The 14343-nt window shown below is 35.9% G+C and overlaps 1 protein-coding gene across 2 annotated transcripts in view; it reads left to right on the plus strand.

Annotated features, from left to right (window-relative positions):
• The window catches only part of LOC125230139 (rho GTPase-activating protein 7), a 311981-nt gene that overhangs the window by 53409 nt on the left and 244229 nt on the right, over window positions 1-14343 (plus strand). The window lies entirely within an intron of this gene.

The following is a 14343-nucleotide window of genomic DNA, read 5'->3' on the forward strand; positions in this document are numbered from 1 at the left end:
AATTTAACGTAAGTTAAAGTTAATCGTTAATCCGTTAACACGTGAAAAAAAATGAACTTTTCTTTAAATATTTAGTTGCATACTGATGAATATTTAGTTGTATAGTGGATACTGATCCACTATAACGTATTATATTTCTGTAAAAGGCCGAAGTAAAGCTAGTCTATTGAACTCTAGGCTGCACGTGGAAGGCACTGGCGGTGACGGGACTGTTGTGGCACTTTGGGTGGTAGAGGCTAGGGAAGCGAATGTGGTCGTAAATAGGGCTCGAATTTGCTGCCCTATCACTACAACAGTCGCCATGGTAAAGCTTAGGATTCACCGAATCAAAGTTAGTAAAAGCAAATCCACGTGAAGAATACTTTTTTAGGTATTATTTCGGACTTTTAGCAATCGACATCGGTAAAACCTAGGATTTACCGACAAATCATAGGATTTGCCGTACTTCGGGCTTTTATAGTAGCGTTCAGAACGTGTTTTTCGCAGCGCAGATGGCGCCTGTGCCCAACTAGATTAACGATTAACGGACTCGGAGAAATTTAACGGAAGTTAACGAGTCCGTTAACATTTTTTCAAGTTAACTTAAAAGTTAATCCGTTAATCGAAATGTTAACTTCGTTAATTAACGATTAACGGATTAACGAGTTAATGCCCAGCTATGTGTATAAGGACCATGACTTACATAATATGTAACATTTTTATTTAGTATTTAATTACAACAAAGGATATTGATCTGATCTCAATATCAACATGTTATCAATTTATCATACAATATCAATTTATAAACACAAACAGCCGAATTCCTCGGAACGTATCGAATCGGGTAACCTTCTCAAATGACACGCAGAACAATAAATATTTTATTTAAACAAAACCATAGTTTCTCACAACTCTAGTGATCTTACGTCATACTTAACACATACACTCGAATAGATATACTGACAGTAGATAATTGATACATGGCCGTGGCCATTACGAAATATGTTGGGTTCAAGTGTCAAAATTGACAGCACAAAGCTTATACTGATTGTCAATTTGACAAGAATCATTGTGCGGGAGAAGTGGTAAATTTATCTTTACTTTTAGACTGCAGACATCGATTATAAATAACTTTTGGGATTCGACAAACAGTTTATTTACGATAAATCGCAGTAAGACCGTTTGTAAAATTACTGAACTAAACTAAAATGTAATCGCAAATTACCTTGTGCGAGTACATTTAATTTTAAGTTTTATAATTTCGCAAAGGGGCTCTTCAAAAGTTCTCTGCGGCTTTTCACTGTAAGTACTTCGAAAATTAAAACCCTAGAGTCTTTAGACCACTAAAACCAACATTTAAACTCTTTACGATACCATAAACTAGTGATTCTAAAAAAAGTTTACCGACCGCCGGCCACAGATTCAGAACAATACAGTAACACATTATAAGTTGTAATGTCACCACTTATGTATATATTTATGAACTGTTTAATTTCTACTCTTTATGCTCTTTTTTTCATACTTACTCTTTGGCTCTTAAATGATGAAAACAAGCATGCAGAAAAATCGTCAAGATCATTGGCTTAATGTCTGCGCTCTTCTTAAGGCTCATCTTATAAAATGTGTGAACCAAAAACACTGGTTTCGCAGCATTTTCACATGATTTTCACTTACAAAATCAATAAGTTATTTTGACCAGAGATAGCCACAGTTACATCACCTGCCGTCAATTTGACACGGCGATTAAGCAGTTTAAACACTCGAGATGCGGACACACGAACATGTCTCAAGGACGTGTGATGATGTATGATCATTGACTTTTAAATATCCTCTTATACTTGTACTTTTACTTTAGAGATCCAGCAAATATGTAATCAGGCGAGAAATCGATATGTGCTCAACTTTTATAACTGTGTTATGTTGTTCATTTTTAAAATCTTAGTTATTACCTATATTAGACACGTTGTTAGACAGTAATGATTAAATGGGTACTATATATGTATAATTGTATATGTATGTATATATTTTTAGTTAGTTTATTATTTATTTATTTATTTAAACTTTATTGCACAATTGGAAAAAAAAGTACAAATGGCGGACTTAATGCCTACGAGTATGTATGCCTATTAGTTTATGTAGTACATATTTAGATAGTGACTTATATCTATTTAAATTTTTGTTTTATTTTCCGCACCAATTGTAAGTTTCTGTTTGGTCCAATGGTTGAGTGGTAGAGAATGCCTTAAGGCATTAAGTTCGCCATTTCTACATTATGTTGTGCAATAAAGGTTAAATAAATAAATAAATAAATATATTCTTATAACTATCCATGTACCTAATCACATCACAATTCAGATACATATTCTCCATTGATCAAAATAAATCTGATCATGTGATCAGGTATCGAGGATTATCACTACATAAGATTCTCAGTCATGGATTTACCCTCTTATTTGCATGTACAAATTTCCCACGAGGAATAAGCCGACAGTGTAGATGATTGGCGACTTGAACACAATCATAGCACAATATTAATCGCATACCTCAGTAAAAAATATGGCTTAAGGAAAAACACGCAACTTTATTTACCTACCTTTACCAACGGTTAATAGAACGAATCCAGTTTTATCGTCATCCGATTATGTTGATGCCCACATAGGTAACCATTCACTGCCGCGGTGTATTAAAATTAAAATCGTAAAAATAACAATGCGCAACATTGCCATAATAAAATACCTTTGTCGGTATGCGGAATATTTTTTCTTAATTTTTATGGCAGCCTCCATTCGCGGTCAGTCTTGTGGCCGGTATTATTCAATTACGTTTTATGGTTGCCAAGTGGCAACACTGCTTGTGGAATTGTGCTTTGATTTATCGCTTCGTTTATTCTCAGCTTTTATTGTAGCGGGTAACACAGACCGATTATGTCTCGTGTGTAGAATGTGTAGAAACATGTGGAGGACTTAGAAAAAGGTAGGTGAGTGTCGTTTGTCGCGCTTTTAATACCCGAATCTATTAATCTCGACATTGTCTCGACCAATAAAACGAGATAAATGTATCTAAGTTTATTTGACGGCTTCACTTCAACCCATGTTGTGCATAAGTCCCAGCCTTAATAAACGAAAAGGTCCTACTTGTATGTTTAAAATTCATACCACGTTTAGGTCTGGTCGCCATCTTGAAAGGTCAAGTGCTTCCCGCCAAAATCTGACAGCTGTCACAACGTCAACAAACTTGGAATGCGTAACAAAACGCAACAGAGATTTCGTCAGCGCGCCAGCTGCCACCAAGTCACCCACGACCGCACCAGCCAATGACCCCAATCGAACGATAGCAGTCTTTATTACGTTTACTTAAGGTTTTTCAATGTCATCTTACTGGGATCCTTCTATAATTTGGACAAAGTTATCTGTTCTGTTTGCGGAGTCGCTGGTAGCATTAGTTTATGCAAAGTTTATAAAGTGGATTGTTTAGTTCCACTTTTTGTCGCCTGTATTTTTAAAGTTGTTTTCTAGTTTATTGTGCTGTCGTAATGTGGACAGTGGCTTATTTTTACCGATGCAAGTTTGGCTTGCGCCTAATTTGAATATTTGTCTATGTTGTTAATGGTTGACATTAGGTACTGAGTTAATGTTGTTTGATTTAGGAAGATTTGTCAAATGGCTATTACTATTGTGTTGTCTTCTAATTATGTCATGATTTGTAGAGAACGTTTAATTTTTGTTTATGTTTATATTATACATAGGTACTCAGCGTGGCAATATGGAAAATTATAATATGGCAATAAACATGCATTCCGATCATTCTATTTATAGATTTAATCGTTATCGATGTTCACACATTATTTTAACTAAACGGGACTTAATCACACCTAATTAAGCGTAAGTACTTTTTTATTTAAATCATGACTTCCGTCTGTACTATATGCCCATTGATTGGATGACGAAACTTTATTTAAATAAAAACTATTAATATTGGATGATTTTTAAAATTAAGTTTTAAAATTAACTTCGTATGCGTAAAAATAGTAATTTCTTAAAATATTATATATGAGTTCATCCATAAAAACTGACACGAGTACTGAAGTTTGATGGTTTCAAACCTTGCGCTAGCTCTTCGATCTTACCTAATGCAATCTGAAGTATCTGAACCAATACCATATGCATAATGTTTAAAGGCACACTGACATGTTTGTTACAGCCGCCTTGTAAGTAGCTTTAAACAATATTACCATGTATTGCTGTGCTCGTAGGCAGAGCGTCCAAATCCGGATAATCCGCGACCAATGCTAGGTTAACGGCGGCCTCAAGCACAAGCGACAGAGTCTCTTCCGTGAGATAGACTATCTGTCCTTTTCTAATTGTATAAATTAAACAGGGATAGGTAGTATATCTCGCGGGCAACGTCATTTCCCTTCCCTACTGGTCAGGGCTTGAATTAGCATTGCTTATCGAGAATTCGCTGTAGGAAAAACGGACCTCAATCTTAATTCCTTTGATGGTTGAATTCTTGAACAACCAGGATCAATTGGACACTTTTTTTTTAATTTCGCTCGTTTTCTAGTTTTTGGTAATTCAGAATTTCTATAGAAGCAGGCCTTGGCTTGGGCGGATAAGTAAATTTTCCTAAAATTCTTGACATTATTCTTTACCAAAAAACTTGAAGATATTCGATATTTCGTATTTGATTAGTAACTCTCGAACAATTATTAACTCCTAATGCACGTAGCCCGTAAGCAATACGAATACATAAGCAGCAAATCCCTCATAATACAAAATGGTTTGTTTACAAAGGAACCATTGACATAATACTTACCTTCCGAAAGAAGCCTCTGACGTGATTCCATTCAGACCACTTTTCCTTGCAATCTTCCATCTAAAATAAACGTGAAGCAATTCAATTCTTATATGTTTTAGAAAAAATTGCAAACGGGTTTAATGTAAGAATTGTTCCAACGAACAATGGATATGTATTAGAGACTATCGGTACCCAAGGTTATGTGCTCAATTCTTTCTAAAAGATAATTAGCACCTGGCCTTGACAGTTTTGAGTGATGACCGCTCAGAATTGAGATCGCGAACCTGAGGTCAGCGGAGTTGAGCAATGTTACCGGTGATCGTGGATCATGCCGTGTTAAAGTTGTCGTGAATATTTCATTTCTATATTCTTCTTGGCTGTATAATATTCTTAATATGCGGATTTTAGAGGCACCTTCTTGAGCTTACCGTGGGACTCAGTCAATCTGTGTTAGAATGTCCTATAATATTTATTTATGTATTTACCTTTTCACTTGGACAAGTTACGACTAACTGGAAATTTGTTTGTATCTGATGGGAATGAAACTGCACACATGAGTATAGTATGATATTATCGTAGTATGACGTTCATAGTATGACGTTTCCCAACAATAAATAAAAAAAATACATGCAAAAGTGAAGGCAAATGAAACATTAAGCTCTGGTCAAAGATTAATTTTTGAAAATTTTACATGAGTGTTACCTATAAGTATGTTGGTCTAAGGAGTTTATTTGAGGAGTGTCATTTCAAAAGGGCTTATTTCCATTTTATCTGTTTTTTAAACTATGAATGCAGTTTTTCTTAGTATAGAAAATTACGTGTTGTTTTGAGATTATAGCTCAAAAAGTCTCGCCTTGATCTTTAAAAAAAAGAGTAACATCAAAGTTTAGAACAAATTTTTAAGAATGTGTAATGATTATTTATGTGGATAAACCAATGTATGTAGTACAACAACATTGATATCAACTAACTTAATACAAAATCTAAAAATAAAATAAAACTATTTTAAAATAATAACATTTACGCTACAAGGCCACAACAAAAGGGCTTAATTCCCAAAAGTTCGCATCAAAAGTGCTTAATTGTCAAAAACATAATTATGGTAATTAAATATTGATTTAGGTACACATGTTACGTTTGATGTAATCATAGCATTAACGTCAACTTACAATATTACAATTTTGCAAATTAAATATTAATTTCAAAATCAATACCGTGGAATTATGTTTTTCTCGATTTCCCAAAAAAAGTTCAAAGTGGAAATAAGCCCTTTTGAAAAGACACTCCTCATTTGTGATATCTAAATACTATTGTCAGAGATCCGGTACAAGTGGTACAACTTCCCAACTTTCCTATCAACGAAATTTTGAACAGGAAATGTAAAAAAAGTGTTCACCGGCATTATTTCTACATTTAAAAAAAGTTAAATAAAAAGGTGACTTAATGGCTACTTAATTGTCGACTTACCATGAGCCATCACAGAAACTTCGATTTTGTGTCGTATTTAAATTGTAATTCCATTACGCATCAAGAAGCTTCAACAAGTGTAAAGTATCTTAAGCTGACACGTGTGAAAGGTTCTTAAATACTTTGTGATATCGCCGTTTTGCCTTCCTTAAAAGTTGACGCACACCAAGAAGCTCGGCACAAAATTGGCTTTATTTTTTAACCCAACTTGCCCAATACTGTTTTGTAAAAATCTTCATAGTTTACACGTTACAATCGAGAAAACATCGCCTCATCTCGGCAGAAGCTTAAAGAAGCAATGACATTGAAGATATGGCGTAACAGCTCTTACATACATCTACATATTATGTCTTTGGGACGGCACTAGCCTAGTGCCATGCTGATGGGTATACTCTAACCTTAATGCATCGAATACCAAGAACAAACATCAAGATACACTGTTAAGTGCCGCTTTACTACTAATATTCCAAAACTGTTCGTAAATCTTCTAACGTTAGAACCGTACTAAAGTATAGATTTAAGTACAAAAAGGCTCAACGCATAACGTAAGTATTGGCAGTTAAGTCTATTCGTCAGTGCGGCAGTGAAATGTGACGAACTGCTTAACATTCGGGACTCGCGCGCATTCCTTTACGATCTAGCTGCCGACGATCTATATGTACTGGGGAGTTGACAATGGGCGTGCGTCGGCTTGCTTTATGTGGCTTTGTTTTCGAAGTAAATAATTTTATTGCCATGTATGGGAGAGGATTTGAATACTTTGAATAGTTTGAATCGAATTAAAGTGAAATTTATGTTATTGCGGAATTACGATTTAGGTAGCGATATTTTATTATCTAGGTACTTAACTATTCATTTTATCTGAAAAAACTACAGATTTGATAGAATTGGTAAATCAGAAATTTTAAATTTCACCTTATCGTACTCTCAACATGAGCACAAGAGTTACCGCTAAAACGAAACTTTTAATTATTCCGAAAACTAGCTGTATGCTTGTTTTTGTCACTTTTGAGACCAAAAAGCAATTTGTTGAAATCAAACCAAACTCAATTTCCAAACAAACCTGAACAGCACTACGACTCCTAAATTTAAAGTATGTATCAACAAAAGCTGATTAAATTCTCAACACGGCTCCCCATCGTCGTACAATACTTTAATTCCAATATGTAAAGCACTCCACAAAAGGTCAACAAATCGACGATCGCCCCGTTGACATTCCACTAAGCTGTTCACGTATTTGTACCTATTTTGTCCAGAGGACAGTGTCGTGGTGACTCACTTTTCGTGTGCTCAAGTGTACGCAGGTTTAGTTACTCAGTTGGTTACAATTTTCATTTTGATTGTGATTTTTTGGTGACTGACTTCCAAGGAAAAAAATGTTAGTATGTTCTGTATATCATTGTCGTCTATTTAATTTCATAAGATAATTATTCACAATAAGTATCTTCTAAACTCAAGGTTTTAAACGATGTCCCAGAGTTAGACATTTTCAAGTAGCTTGTAAGTGATCAAATTAAAAACAAATATATTAAAAAACTTTTTTTATGCTATCACTATCAGTGCTACTCGATGTGGACAACCTGGCGTTTTTGTTTGTTGTATCGGCAGATAGTTTCAATAGCAAAAAGCATGGTTGGATGGTTGTTCGTTACACAATGTTGTCCGTTATTCGGTCGCAGTCAAATACTGACGTGACTATTGAAGCCTGTAAACACGCATAACGCGGTCTTCTTTTAGAACGATAACAAATGTTATAAAATTGTTGATCTAAAATCTGTTTTTGTACTTATCCATCCTGAATCCATCGCTAGCGAACTATCAAAAGCAAGCGCTTTTGATAGTTCACTCTTCACCCGTCGAATGGTTTTATTGGCTTACTATGCCACTGGTAGCCAAAGTCCTCTGGTTTCTTCCACTGGAAACTACGCTACCGTATGTCCCCACCATTCCTCCTGCCATCTCCTTTTCGGTCTGCTTGTACCCTGACCTACACCATCTTATCGTGTTCCGTGGGTCTAATTTGTAACTACTAAAACATTAGTCACCTAAACCTCTACTTCAGTTCAAGATAAGAGACTGTTCAGCGTACAACGAACTCATCTGACATCACTTCAGAATTACGTCACAATGATGACGACACGTACAACCTACGTATTGAACCTTAAATACACAGTGGTGATAAGATAATACGTATGTAAACACACAACATAGGTACCTAAACGTACCTTCCTATAACACAAATACAACAAATCGCTAAACCAAAACGTTTGTTGCGCCAGAAACCTATCCGTCCCCATTGGGCAACACAATGCACTGACGGACGTTCACAGTTACTCAAAAAATGGATGTCAACTTTGCCGTGTGACCTTATCCTGTTGTTGAACCTTTTACTCTTCTGACGCACTTACCTCTCAGCTTTAAAGTCGAATTTCGATAAGCAAAAGATTTACAAAGATGCACCGTAAGATACTTAGATGTTTATGCTTAATTTGAATTCCGAAATTCCAACTTTGTGTCATAGTTACAAAGTTGATAATAGTGAAATTGTATAGCGTATAATTGTGTCAATTTGATTGTATTTTTGGGAAGTTTGTTGAACAGCGGTGAGTTAAAATTTGACTAAGCATTATCTGAAGTAGACATGTAGGGTACTCGTGAGAGTGATGCTGTAAATATCGAGTAAATAATGCTTTAGCATTTAATAGCACATAATATTACGATGTTAAAGTAGCGTGCATTACCGGCATTACAACAAATATTGCATAAATAAACAATAACCCGGTCAAAAAAATTCTAAACCATCACAAAGTAGGCTGTTAAATGTTGAATATGAAGGACCTAATATAGCTCCCACAGTTGAGTTACATCTTTTATATAAATTCTAAACTATGCACAATAAGTAAGCTAAACAAATAATACAACCTTTATGACGTCCGAAAATGTGTTACTTTAGAAAAAGTTTCAAATATTAACGTATAAATCCTAAATATTTCAACAAACCATTATCCATCATCTCATGAACGGTAAACATGTCAATCAGAACATTCAGAAGTTGGAAAATTCAGTTACAGCGCCTGTCCCGCCGAAGTTGCGGTAAACAACGTGGCGACTTTGACACTTCGCCGAGTTTCGAACGATGTGGTGCTCTGGTTTAATTTGCTTGTACAACATGTTGTTTACTGGTTTCGTGTTATTGATGCTTGTTTTGTTTCGTCGGTAAGAAAGGAATAGAGGAGAATGGGACTGAAATTTAGATTTTCAAATAAAGTAATTTAAATAATCAAATACCTCTATATACCTCTAAGTGCGTAATTAGGACAAATACATAAAAGGCAAGTTCCTAGTATTTATTTATTTAAACTTTATTGCACAAAAGAACAACTTAATGTACAAAAGTCGAACTTAATGCCATGAGGATTTCTCTACCAGTCAACCTTTGGGCAAAGCAGAGAAGATTGTAGGCCGTGCATTAAGAGACCAATTTTGAAATATCAATCAAAACCATATAGACATATAATATATTAACGTACATACAATTACATACTATTTTTACATAAATAACGATAGGTTATATAATATATACTCAAATAAGTTAATCATTGTTATCATTGTTACAGTAGTAGGTCATAGAGTTTAGTAGTAGTCACGTCTCTCGGTATAGCACAGATTTCATCCAATTGTAATAACTCTGCGCTTCATACTGACTTGTAAATTATCAATGTACCTACTTACTCACATGGAAATTTACCATAATTTCATGCTTACCCTATTGATCATTTGTACTAAATTATATTTCGTACTTTCATAATTGTTAGTAAAACGGATAAACTATGTAACTGTCCCTAAAACCTCGCCGTAAGTGACGTCCCTGGCTGAGAAAGCAAGGTTCCCTGGGGCCGTCTGAAAGCTTCTACGCGGGGTACTATCCGATTCTGAAAACAAAACACTGTTCACATTATTATATTTCTATTAGGCAGCGTTCCCACTTAAGCGTCGCGTGTCTCGGGGCGCGCAACGGACGTCTCCGCCACGCCGCCTGAATGTAATTCAAAAAACGTCTCCTCAGTACATTTTGTATAGGAAGGACGTAAGACGCGCCCCCGGGCGGCGCGGCGCGCGCCACGCCACGGCCACGCCGCCGGAGACGTCCGTTGCGCGCCCCGAGACACGCGACGCTTAAGTGGGAACGCTGCCTTAGCTACTCTCGAACGTTCCAGTAGGGTTAGCACATGATTGGTGCGAGAGTTTGTCGTCTCGAGATAGATCACACGTCTTCTTCTAATCATATGACATAAGGACGGGTAGTCTATCTCGCGGCGACATACTCACTCGTCAATCATGTGCTAACCCTGCAGCTACATGTATATGTATATTTATTTTTTCTTTCATAATATAGGAACCATCAATATGAGAACAATAATAACGGAACAAAAAGAATAAGCGAAATTGGTCCAGCCGTTCATGCGTGACGTTGTGACCGGGAAATAAGGGTTCAATTTCAATGATGTTTTCTGAAAGTTGGTATAGCTATTTGAAGATTGTATTGTAATATAAGCTTAATTTTTTTTCTAACTTCTAACAGACTTAACCATCTATGTACTTGGATGCTTAAATGCATAGACATTTCTTATGCCACCGTACAATTTTGGCTATTCATAATGTCAGTGCTAAGCCATACTTATAACTCTTATAAGTTATAAGTTAAATATTTCGGAGCTAAAACTTACACATGTTATATTACCTATCCTAATCCTAACCTATCTTGCACTCTCACGTCCTTTACTTTACTTTACTAGTCGTTTACTTTACTAGTGGTTGACCCGCACTGCTGACGTCACTCAATAGATAGAGCGATGTTCTTACGAGTACCAGTAGGTTGAGACCTAGAAGGCACCCAAAGTGCTGGCAAAATCAACAGAACGGATAAAATTAGAACCTAGGATGAGGATGTATTCTTGATAATGTTTTATCTATATTTCTTGTAAATCTTGACAAACACAAGACATGCAAGTTAGTAGGTACTTATGTACATAGACCCGAGAGGTTGCGGTACCTACAAGTTTTCCAGAAGTCTAGTATAGTTAACTACACATTTAAGTAAATGACACCCCGCGTTAATAAAATCCCTCCAAAAATATACCTGTTAAAAAGGGGGGCAAGTTCCTATCGGCTAATTGTTACCCTAAAGGCACTGGTCCCGCCGCGAGCTAGTAATCTATGAGCTATCGGCTATAAAAACGAACAAAAGATAAGCACCCCCGTGCAAATAAAAGAGACACGGCGATATTGATAGCTCACCGCTGGGCGAGTAACTATAAACATCGCCGTGTCTCTTTTATTTACACGGGAGTGATTATCTTTTGTTCGTTTTTATAGCCGATAGCTCAAAGTTTACTAGCTCGCGGTGGGACCAGTGCCAAAAAAGAGTTGAAATCCAATCCAAGGCCAAGTTTAGATGCAACTTAAAATATAAAATATGATAAACTTAAACTTAAAATATGGCATAGACGGTATAGTTGTAAAAATACGTAGGTCGAAACGGTTTGTGTAAATAGTGCACGGCATGCGCGCGTCCTGTTGCTGGAACTTGGCCTGCGCACTACCGTGTGCTTAGATTGTACTACCATAATAGCCTTAATTATTCCCCATAAGAGTAGTAGAGCTAATGCATGCGTATTAAACTACCTTATGAACACCAATTACGCGTCCTTAGTCACATTTGTTTAAAACTAACTACTCATAAGTTAATGATAATGAAGGCACATTATTATCCATTGACGTATCAGGTAAATGAGAGGAAACCCACATAATAAATTGTTTTCTTTTCATTTTAGTTTTCTTTTTGATTGGCAAAAATAGTAGATTACATGTCACATGTGATTGTCGGCCGGGGCGGAGCCGAGGGCAACAAACATGGTACATTGCAATTAATAGAGTATATTGTTTTCATTTTCATACATCAGCGACTTAAATTATTTTTAAATCAAAAATCAAGGTACAAATATATTTTACTTATATAGTAGGTATATTTACCGGAATATAATAATGAATTTGATCGGCTTAATAATATCAATTTGTAGTCCCTATGATATACAAGGGTGTATCGCCTTGCGTCGTGTTTGGTGAAACCAATATTAATATGTATTCAATTTGGGACGATCCTCTTCATGTAAATGTTGTTCCGTTGAAGGGCTTGCCTATACTAAGCCTGTACCGTATTTGACCACATTATTCGATAGCGTAAACGTCATGGTAAATGACAATATTTGTGTCGTGGTATGAATGCAAACAGCGCCCCCAAACGGTTACTTTGTAGAACCAAAAATGATATACCTACATTTCTCGTGACGTTCAATCTATCGAATATATACACGGTGTTTTTTATTGAATTCCGTTAACTTAATTCGGCATATAGTTAGGTCCATTATAGGCGTAGACAGAATGGCGTAGTTAATTTTCTTATATTATACATTTTTTGTTTCAAAAAAAACATACACCTGCGATAGATGTTACATGAATTGTGAGAAACGGGCTTTAAAATCAACTCTACTAAGTGTCAAAACTATGCCTTGTCAATCTCATATCGAACACACAAGGCCTGTTTCTCAACAGCAATTGATGTAACATCCATCGCAGGTGTATGGTGTTTTTTAGAAAAACAATGAATTAAAAAAACTACTCTGTTTCCTATAATAGACCAATACACCGTAACTGTATACCGAAGTTAACGGAATTCAATAAAAACACGGTGTATAGTCCCTCTCACCAATTTCGATAAACGGCGACCTCAACAATTATGGATTACGCCTATTATGAGCTCTAATATGGCTGGCTAGACCTAACTTGGTCTTACAGACTCTTTGCCGAGTGTTACAATATACCCCAGTAGGCCTAGCACATGATTGCCGCGAGAGTATGTCGTCGCGAGATAGATGACACGTCTTCTTCTAGCTGTATTAATAACAAGCATGGGTAGTGTATCCCGTGGCGCCATAGTCTCGCGGCAATCATTTGCTAGGCCTACTGGTATTGTTTATACGTAAAAAGGTCTCGATCTTTCTTTTCTAACGTCAAACGTCAAAAGCTCCTGGTGGGGCTCCAGTGTTTCCTTTCGAAAGTTATCGGCTGCACCCCCGGTCCCCCAACCCCTCTTAAGATGTTCTCACACAGTAGTTATGGGATATTAACATTTTATAACTACAACGTGTGATAACGATAAGGACGTTATACTTACTGGTTAAACAATCGTTTTAGTACCACCTTTTTTCATGAATAAGTAGACAAACTTTTGTAATATATTTGAGAGGATTTATATTTATGTGCAAAATTTCATACAGTTTACAGGCAGAATAATGTTGGAAGGCTAGTCTTGATAATTATTGCATGTTGTCTATTTTTGGACATTTCATTCGGCGATATAATTAAATTCATTGAAAGTGTACGTGGAATTTCACTATTTTATTAGTCTTCCTGCCCGGCTATTATGCTTCGAATTATAACACTTATCTACGTAAATAAAGCATCCGTCACGTTCTGGCAAGTATGTTAGTGTGAGAGTGACAAATGTTTTGTTGGATAAGTCATAAAATTTCAGACCATTTTAAATTTTGCTTTGTACAGTATCAAATCCCTACGTAGGTAATGTAGGCATGGGTATATATTTATAACTTAAGGACGGCAAGGATAATTATTCTAACAGCCTTTAAAAAGGGTAAATATTGTTACAAATTAACGTCACGTCCTCATAACAACTTGTCGAGAGTCTAATTCGGTCCGACCACACAGGAGGACAAAAACTCATCCAGCCCATTAAACGGGGCTACATGGAATCTATTTTCTTGTGAATTAATCAAACAAACTAAGCTAAGTTTGTTTATTTGGGATGGCATGAAGATTGAAGGGAGACATATTAGGTTTGGAAGGGGTAGGAATGGTGAAAGGAGTAACAAGTGATATATTGCTTACATATGTTTTATATTAAATCATAATTTCGTGTTAGCTTAAATTAACAAAATTTATGCCGGAATCTTAATGATACAATAAAAAAATAAACCTAAACATATCAACATTAATGAGTAAACTACTGTCTATGTTAAATTT

This window comes from Leguminivora glycinivorella, chromosome 1, assembly GCF_023078275.1.
Source record: "Leguminivora glycinivorella isolate SPB_JAAS2020 chromosome 1, LegGlyc_1.1, whole genome shotgun sequence".
NCBI classification, from domain to species: Eukaryota; Metazoa; Arthropoda; class Insecta; order Lepidoptera; family Tortricidae; genus Leguminivora; species Leguminivora glycinivorella.